This window comes from Homarus americanus, unplaced genomic scaffold, assembly GCF_018991925.1.
Source record: "Homarus americanus isolate GMGI-L3 unplaced genomic scaffold, GMGI_Hamer_2.0 scaffold25611, whole genome shotgun sequence".
NCBI classification, from domain to species: domain Eukaryota; kingdom Metazoa; phylum Arthropoda; class Malacostraca; order Decapoda; family Nephropidae; genus Homarus; species Homarus americanus.
The window spans coordinates 1,467-11,768 of NW_024744272.1; the positions used below are offsets into that span (position 1 = coordinate 1,467).

The 10,302-nt window shown below is 41.4% G+C and overlaps 1 pseudogene; it reads left to right on the plus strand.

The window, feature by feature from the left end:
- Positions 1-719: 719 nt before the first annotated feature.
- Positions 720-10,009, plus strand: LOC121877682 (annotated as a pseudogene).
- Positions 10,010-10,302: the final 293 nt, after the last annotated feature.

A 10,302-nucleotide genomic window follows, 5' to 3' on the forward strand; every position in this document is an offset into this window, starting at 1 on the left:
TCATGTAGACTAAACTGACGTCACGTTGCATCACCACCAATGTTTATTTTACTCTGGCACACAGCCACAACAACACCGCGGCTGGGTACAGTATTCTATTCTGGTTCAGAGCAAAAACAAAACAAACACAAACACCGTCGCCACTGCCAAGTCTGTTATCAACTTGTAAACACAGCGATGGTCTTTCTATTACTGTATAACCCAAATAGTAAATTAAATAAAAAATACTACAATAAAGTGAATTGGTTAACTGTTTGAGATATTTTGTTCATATTAAATGATTGTAAAGCTGTAGCTACCACCATCGCTCTTATACTAAAGAACCGAAAGGAGAATATTCCTTAAGTAGGCAAATAATTATCTTTTACTGCAAAATAATCCATGTGTTGCTTTGAAATTATCCTAGATGGTTTTAATATATCTGAGATCATCTGCTTGTCCTCCCCACACCTCGCTACTACTGTGATAATAATTATAATAGGTGAAGTTACTTCACAGGTTATTTACTCTGCATTCTGAGATATAGACGTAAGCTTGATGTCTTAGGTATCGTACATCAACCAAAATATGTTCTTCTATGCCAATTATATCCTCCCCTTCTCCTTCAGGTACTGTCCGTGGCTATGGGCTCTATGGCAGTAGGGTTCAGTGCCGCCTACACCTCCCGCTCTGGCTTCCCTCGACAGCCCTAACTCGACCCTGAACGTGACGGAGGGCAGTCGTGGATCGGTTCCCTGATGCCCTTGAGTGCCCTTACCGGCAGTATAATCGGAGGCTACCTCATAGATGCTCTCGGCAGGAAGATGGTCATCCTACCTGTGGCCCGCCCTTCATAATAGGTGTGTGTGTGTGTGTGTGTGTACCAACCTGATCATAAATAGCAAGATTGAGAATTTAGTGAAAACAAAATTAAAAGTCGCATATATTTATTAAGTATAAAACTGAGGTACAAAATCCGTATTACATTGTGCCTTCTGTAACCACTGCTGTACTAACCGCCAACACTGCCACTACCACCATAAGTCGTATTCTTATATCCACCACTCACTCACTACCTCCCTCCCTGACACACACACAGAGCTAATACTAACACCACCTTTCCTTCAGCATATCTAATAATCGGGTCGTCTGTAAACGTGATGATGATCTACGCTGGTCGTGCCCTGGGTGGTCTGTGTGTCGGTCTGCTCACCCTCACCCTCCCGGTCTACTTGGGCGAGACCATTCAGCCAGAGATAAGAGGTATCCTCGGCCTCTTCCACCACTTTCGGCAACGCTGGTGAGTAAGACTAACTGACATACTGTATTGTACATCTAGTTGTGGGGTTTTATGGTTAAGTTCAGGTACAGTGTTGAGGAGTGTTATGGGACATACTTGTCTAGGGGGTTATTATAATTTTCACAACATGAAAACACAAGGGAAGATAAACGATGAACGGTAATATTCATAATACTCTATAAACTGCTATGATATATTAAATATTAAAATATTTATACTTTATACACAGAAAGGTGAAAACGAAAGTACATCAACTATAAGTGAGAACTAGCACGTGGAATAAGTGTTACGTATCACAATACACACTATAATTATATTTCTAATTCATATAAACAAAGTAAACTTTGCTGTGAGGTGATCACTCAGTAGCACAAGCACAAAACACTCAGACACCGGATACCCGTACACAGCGCAGGGCAGAGCCAGGCAGAACAACAGCAGGTAACAATCTGTCAGAGAGTGTTGTGACGGCACCAAGTGTGAGCTGTTTCAAGACCAGATTGACCAACACTGGAGCAGGTTCAGATACATTCAGGAACCATTGCATGCCCAGTACTTGTCAACAGTGCGTAACAGAGACGTGACCGACCGCTCAAACAGCTAACGAAGAGAATAAAAGATAAAACAGCATGATGGAAAAAGCCAAAATATTCATAAGGGCCGCCAAAGTACTCCTAAGGGTTGTCACAGTAGAACACTCCTTAGCGCCGCAGCTCAACAGAACAGAGTACAGTACTGTGTTCAGGTTGGGGAGGTATTTCTCGGCGTCAGGGGTGTTGTCGCCGGTCACATCACCTACAGCGTCCTTGTAGGTCACGTTACAGAGAGCGAGTTCGAGTTACTAATACAACCACTTCAGGGAAATGCTCAAGTGTTTGTCTGTGTTTGTTGAGTTAATTTTGTTCTTGTATGTGAAGAATATATTAAGTGGATGTTGTGATTAATATAGTTTTTAATATATGTAAAATTTTGTCAGTTAATGATTCAGTGACCAAATTTTCTCTTATCATTGAGTGAGTCATCAGTATAGTCACACAAAGCCTGTCACACCTAACAAATAACTATTTTATGAATTGTCAGACACATTAACTACCTGAGATTTTTTTTTATAAGTTGCTAAATCCGACCAAATACACATACATTATATTTTTAGACTATATTAAGATAAATTTATAAAATTTTTAACTGAATTGGTGGGGGATTTTCTTCAATGATTTTTTCATTCATTCATTAATTCATTTTATTCACCTTTTATTTTACCATTTCATCATTTATCAGCTCACTAGCCGTTTGAGGTTGGCCTGTCCAGTGTTAGCACAGAAGGAAACAGGAGAACCCGGAAGAAACCTGTGATGTTTGGTTAGATCACACTGCATAACACCCTTCTCACGGGTGTCCCAGACCAGGACGAAAGCTGTGAGACATACAGGCGTTACCACTATCACAGAGGACGAGTAACTTGTTTTGGTTTCACTAACAGTTAGCGCTCGGTTCGTTCATTTTGTTTAAGCAATTATTCGTCCCACGTTTAAGATCTCATTACATCAATCAGTTAAGAGGTAAATATTGGGTCGTGTGTTATATTTGACTCAGTTGTGTGGTGGTGGGTGGCAGAATACCCCCCCCCCTTTTTTAGTCTTTCCTTGTTTAATTTAAATAAATTACAAGATACAGTGTTATGTGAACGATAACTTTTATATTTTACTTTAGAATTTGATATGATCATTTGTATCAGAGAATGTCGATATCATAAAGATACTATTATTAGAACAAAATAATATTTGGGTCTGAAACTAATTAATATCAAGCTGTGTGAATCAAGTTGTTGTCCCAGCAGTCTCTACACCCAGGTAAAAACATTGATCCTTTAACAGACTAACTACCTGTATCTATCTGTATTCACTAAGATGTGTCGTATGTGGCAGGTATCTTGGTGTGCTTCCTGAGTCTAACGCGAATTGGTGGGTGCTGGCCTACGCAGGAGCCGCCGTCCCCCTCACCCGCCATGATGTGTTTTGTTCCTGAGACGCCCAGGTGGTACATCTCTAAAGGTGAGTGGTCGTTAGGTGGGTCTTGTGAGTGGTCGTTAGGTGGGTCTTGTGAGTGTTCGTTAGGTGTGTTGGTCGTTAGTGGTCTTGTAGTGGTCGTTAGTGTGTCGTTAGGTGGGTCTTATGGTCGTTAGGTGGTCTGAGTGTCGTTAGTCTGTGGTGTCGTTAGTGGGTCTGTGGTCGTTAGGTGGGTCTTGTGAGTGTTCGTTAGGTGGGTCTTGTGGGTGTTCGTTATGGTCTGGTGGTCGTTGTGGGTCTTATGTTCTGGTCCTGTGGTGGTCTTAGGTGGGTCCTTAGTGGTCGTTAGGTGGGTCTTGTGAGTGTTCGTTAGGTGGGTCTTGTGAGTGTTTGTTAGGTGGGTCTTGTGAGTGGTCGTTAGGTGGGTCTTGTGAGTGGTCGTTAGGTGGGTCTTGTGAGTGTTCGTTAGGTGGGTCTTGTGAGTGTTCGTTAGGTGGGTCTTGTGAGTGTTCGTTAGGTGGGTCTTGTGAGTGTTGGGGTGAGTAAAGGCTTCTGTTTTTTCTCCTCCATAAAACTGAGCAAGAGGCTTCCTATCAGTTCTATTGCAACACTGAGATATCTACAGTACATATAAGCTTGTGTAATTAACTTCAGCATTGGATAAATTGACTTTGAGATTTGATAAAGGATGTTTCATAATAATGGATACAGTCGTAGGTGGCATTACAAAATGAATAGATGAATAAGAAAAATCCAGGTTTAAGTAAGTAATTTTTCGGAGTGTATTACATCATAAATTCTAAAGGCGGTATAAATAAATCACACAAAGTGGACTGGTCTGAAACTTATTACAGCGGCTACACAAACAATGGACATATGTATACCAAAACATCACAGGTTTTCTGTACTATCAGTGACAAATGGTGAAAATGATTAAAAAAAAAATGGAACATAGTTTTTTATGGTTTGTCCTTAAATTATATAGGTTTTCTCTGTAGCTTGTGGTCCAGGAGAAACTTAAATAATAGTGCACCTTTCCGCCACAACTTTCAGTGCATCCACTTGTTTACCATCCTGCATAGACATTGTTCAAACTTCCTTAGTTTAATTAGTGGAAGCGGTGGTATAGATGTACGTTTCTATAATAGTGATAATGATGAAGAAATATAGGTAATGCGAATCAGTGAATAATTACCGTAAACAAATTCTAGACACTGACTGACTGGAAATGAATCAACTTGTTAGTGGCAGGGCATATTTTCCTCACCTCACCTCATCTCCCCCCAGACCGTGTGGATGACGCCCGCAGCTCCCTACAGTGGCTTCGGGGTTCTGAGTCTGATGTGGACTACGAACTTGAAGCTATCCAGATAAACTATGAGATCACTAGCCACGAGTCGTCGACCTTCAAGGATATTTTCAAACGTTGTCATCTCCGCCCCTTCCTGCTGTCGATGGGTCTCATGCTCTTCCAGCAGATGTCAGGTATCAACGCCGTCATCTTCTACACAGTGTCCATCTTCGAGATGTCTGGGTCGACCATCAGTGGCCACCTATCCACCATCATCGTGGGCGTAGTCAACCTCCTGGCCACCTTCGTCGCCAACGCCTTCATCGACAAGCTGGGGAGAAAGATCTTGTTGTATGTGTCGAGTGGCCTCATGGTGGTGTCCCTGGCGGCCCTCGGCGTCTTCTTCTACCTCAAGGTGAGCCGAGAGATATACACTGTGTAGGGGCGTGAGATCGCTGTCATCTATTATAGGGGATCTACTTCCTATAATTTTTTCTTTACTTTCTCTCTCTGTCCCACTACTTCAACAGTTACTGTACTTTCTGACTTAACCTCTGACCTGTGGTAGCATGGCCGAGGGTACGACACGTGGGTAAATGTAATAATGGTACCAAGATATATGGAGAAATAAAGGTGGTCACTGTGGGAAAATAATACTTCCAACATACAATAAAAATGGGTCATTACAAAAATGCTAGACTTCTAACTACTTTCAGTACACACAACTACTACGAGTAACACTCATGTACTTCTCAACAAGGTACAGTACACCTCTCTCAGCCACCATCACTTGGTGTATCTTTTAAACAAGACACCACACTCCTCTGACACCTCGTACACTGGAGTACCAAACAATACACTTCCTGAATACAAACTACACGGATCACCTTCATGGCTCCACCCACGGTACTTCACAGTAAGGTACAATACAACTTCCAGTATACAAACAAAATGGTGTACTTTTCACAAAACCACCCAACACTGTGATCACACCTATAGTACACTGGAGCATCCACCGAACAGGTTACCTGAAAATGTAGCCTGTAAACAATAATAGGACTCTGCAGTAGCCCTACCTTTAAATTTCTGGATAACTACCGTGGTTACAATTCGCAAGAACAAATGGCTTACCTCATACTCTTGGTAGCTCTAAACACTGAGGAGATTATACAAACGAATTCTCGGTCAAATAACACACCACAGTCATCTGTACTTAGCGGTGAACTCATACAACAAGACTGCGTGAGCGGGTCATGTTTACATCGCGAGCAACAAGTGGACGCATCCAGGCCAACAATCTCCCAGCGGCTGGCTGAGGGCCTGTGGGCCTCAGGGTGAGATCCCTGCTCACCCTATAACTGTGTTGGCGACCTTATTGACGTTCATCCATCTCCACTTACAAGTGTGGATGTCGACACGACCAGCTTGGCCTCTCTCTCTCTGTGTACGGGTGGAATTCGTGGCTTAGAGTGAGTGACACGAATGTCGTAACATTACTAGGCTGAAGGCGCTTGAATACTACTTAAACACACCAAAACTATGTTAATGGCTCACTGCAAATTCAAACAACAAATAACTAGGTCAAAAACACTCAATATAACGTGATGGAACATGGACTACTAGACCTTACCTGTGTACTGATGGAATTCTGAGCTTAGCCTGAGGTGAGGTCGTGGCCTGGAGTGGCGGTCTCCAGCCAACGTAAGAACACACGAGACATAAGATCGACAGCTGGTAAACAGAATACTCAACACATTATCTTTGAACACAAAATACTCTACATATAAGATACAAGAAACCTTCAACGTATACTCAATACACCTAGAGTCTTTCCTCTCCTTGTGGGTAAATATACTTGATTGTACAATAAATTTATTCACTCATAATTTCAAATTCCCTGAGCATCCTGAGTTATTTAATAAATACCCGAGTCCTTGAGCGAGTACACAAAATGAAAACGGAGGACTAAAACATCCTGAAGTGATTAGAGAACCAACATCTCTACTGGGGGACTCAAACGTTTCACATGTTCTGTGTGGCGCTGTAGCATAATGTGAATAATTAAGTGTTGAACGAACTAACTGCACAAACGTGACCATGACAACTGTACGTTGCTTGACCTCTGAGACCAAGGTGCAAGACATCTGACATTAACACAAGATAAACGTCAAAGTGAAGAGGGAGATGCGCCGACACCAGTTGTTATTTCAAGTCAACATTACTCATTAATTACCATATCAGTTAAAGGAAAGTAAAGAGTCATAAAACACTAGTTAATTATCTCACAGTCGATAACATTGTATAAAACTGTAGTTGCTCAAAAGCCTTGTTTTTGCTATTCCCTCTACACTGTGGCCCCAGAGGATCTGGTATAGGGTAAATGTGCAGCTGTTTTTATCAAACGTGACCTCAAAGTGATAGTTAGTACGAGAGTACTAACTATCACTTTGAGGTCACGTTGACCTTATTTTACCAGAGCCTGACATCTGCTGCTGCTCTAGTACGTCATCTGGCTTACATAATTACTTTTTCATCACTTTTCACTGGCACTGTGGTAAAGTCAACTACCTTCCTCAGTGGCCAGTGGTTGAAGATGTATGAAAATTCAATGTAAATATATCAGGTTTAGATTACCTAATCTAATTATCAATAAAAACTAAAATTAATTAATTGAAGTAAAACTGTACGGACCTTCATTTTTTTACGTAATGCAAACTTATCAGTAGCATCACTATTAATATATATATATATATATATATATATATATATATATATATATATATATATATATATATATATATATATATATATATATATATATATATATATATATATATATATATATTTTTTTTTTTTTTTTGCAGTCCACGGTAAAGGCCATGAACAATATGGAGGACGCACCAGGCCAGTGGAATGCAACAATAGAGGGCGTGACCACCATGGACGAGTCCCAGGAGGAGTGGCGGGCAACCGTTGAGAATCTGTCATGGTTACCGCTCCTCAGCTTCATGGTCTACGTCATCGCTTTCTCCCTGGGTTGGGGACCCATCCCTTGGCTCTTCATGGGCGAGGCTCTCCCCGCCAAGATCAGAGGTCCAGCGGCGTCTGTGGTGACAGCTTTCAACTGGTCGTGTACCTTCCTCATCACCAAGACTTTCCCGGGAATGGTGGAGGCGTTGGGGCCCTCCAACGTGTTCTTCATGTTCACCGGCATCATGATCTTCGGCTCCTTCTACGCCATCTTCTTCATCCCTGAGACTAAAGGCAAGTCTCTTGAAGAAATCGAGGAGGAGCTGTCTGGAAGAGCGGCCAAACGTAACAGGAAGATCAGTACTATATCTGGCCTCCAGATGTAATAAAGTCTCTTATAGAGCTGTGCTCAAGTAGTTATTGCGGGATACAGTGAGCTTCTTGGCTCCTCCGACTGCACTGTATATTGTGATGACGGCACAACAAGCAGAGACTATACACTACAGTATGACAGTGATGGTCTCCTTCAGCGTGTTGTTCCTTCAAGAGCTTCTAGGTAACTGAGTATTTTATGACAACATAAAATTTCATATGTTTCTGCCATACAGTGAGCTCTGATGACGTCACTTTTATATACACATGAATGGTATGGTAACTTGGGAGACAACAAGTTATAGTGAGACCAGTGAGGAGAACAGCTAGTGCTCCCACTATCATCAATGTGCCTTAAATAATGTGCTCTGGTAACAACTGGTGCTTGTAAGGAGCGCCTCTTGAACAACTGGACCAGCCATCTTGGCTGTCAAGATGTAGCAATACATTCCTGCATTAGATCTGAGATCCATGACAAATAGACAATTATTTCCCACCTGTAAGATGGGGTGTAGAAGGTGGGGTGCGGATGTGTGGTTGTCATGGTGACCCAGAGACAATACGTAATACAACTCTGGCTGTCAGGGTTTATCTTGTGAGGATTAATGACTGTCAAGAGATGATCACTTTACTGAGACCTTTTACACTTCTTTCCGCCTAATGTATAATTCCTGCCAGTCAACACATGTACGTGAGGAAGATGAGCCGCCAGCTGCTCACGCGTGGTCATCCTAACACAACAGTTCCGTAACTGCCACCAGCTGGAACAGTCTCAGTAGCTGCTGAGGGCGGCAGACTCTCGTGTTTGGATGCAACAAATATAAGTGTAGATGATTGTCTTTCCAGTTCCTGTATTCATTAGGTGAGAAATGAAGTCACTGTGCATGATAACTACATGTACCCAAGCACAAGGTCATAACATCACCCTACAGAGGGGACGTCAGTATTATGTACATGGTAGATACACACACGTACACGTTTATTATTATTTTACAAGTAATAATATAAAACCAAAAGTTACTGAGAAGTGACAGTGAACCTTCAAGAAACTGAAGCTTGAACAGAGTAGACAGTTGTACAGTAGTTGTCAAGTGAAACACTGAAACATGATGAGAGAAAGTTCAGTACGTACCTGTAACTCTAAGATGATGATGAAAGTTTCAGTCACTTTATATTATATTTTAAGAGTAAAAAATGAAGGAGGTAGCTGAAGTATTATAAGTATATGAATGACATATATGTTGAAGTATATGAGACATTTCATATAATTTTGTATTAAATGTTCAGAAATGGTAAAATAATCAATGTTGTTTGTGTGTTTGTCTGTGTGAATCAGGGGTCACCAAACCACGGCCCGCGGGCCGGATTCGGCCCGCGACGTCAGTTCATCAGGCCCGCCGACGGTACTTGAATTTGCTTGATAAAACGTATGGAACACTAGGTCTGATGTAACTATCTTTTTGCTAACGTCACCTTCTTTGATAACTTTTTAGTAAATAAATTTGTTGGTTGTCTTTGTTTTTTGTGCATTGCACGCCACTCACCCATGATTTTCATGGAATGCTAAACTTAGTTTTTCGTCTTTTTTCCCAGAGCTTTCGTTCTGGCTTGCAAGTATTGAACAGAATGATTATGCGGCCCGAGCTCGTCATTCTTTCAGTTATCTGGCCCACTGTGAAAAAAGTTTGGTGACCCCTGGCTGTGAATGATCGTAACTCATAATATTAAACGTCTTCAGCTGTGGTGTTTTACAAGACAACTCGTGTGTGTCCCCTGCCTGGCGTCAGGAAATGTTACTTCCTACACCCGGGACAGACAACACTCATTACTTACCTCGAGTGATATCTTGTTGTGATAGGATGATAGAGGTCACAGGTTTAGCTAAAAGATATTGCCAGTTGTCGAATTGTCAAAGTTATCATGTACACTAAGGCAGTCTTACACACACACACACACACACACACACACACACACACACACGAAGGGCGGGGGATATTGTATCATTTGAATCCATTAATACTGGTTATACAATATGTATAAACTATATGTAACAATTATTATCTAATTTTTATTAAAAGTGTTGAAATAATACTGTGCTTTTTACTCAGAATTCTTATTGTGGGTGAAATTTTTTTTTCTCAAGAATATGGTAAAATTACAGTATATTCCACATACTGTTGGAGGTACGGGCTTATATTCGTATCAAGTTGTATTTCTTAACACGTCCATTAGTGTTAAATATTTTGATCTGAGGGAAGTTCCTGTTACATCTAAGGACATTTTATAATTTTAGAAATGTTCAGATGATAGTTTGGGAATGCATGAATACACGACTACCCCAGACACCCACAATAAACGCTACACGTCTGCCTACTGCCCGGCCA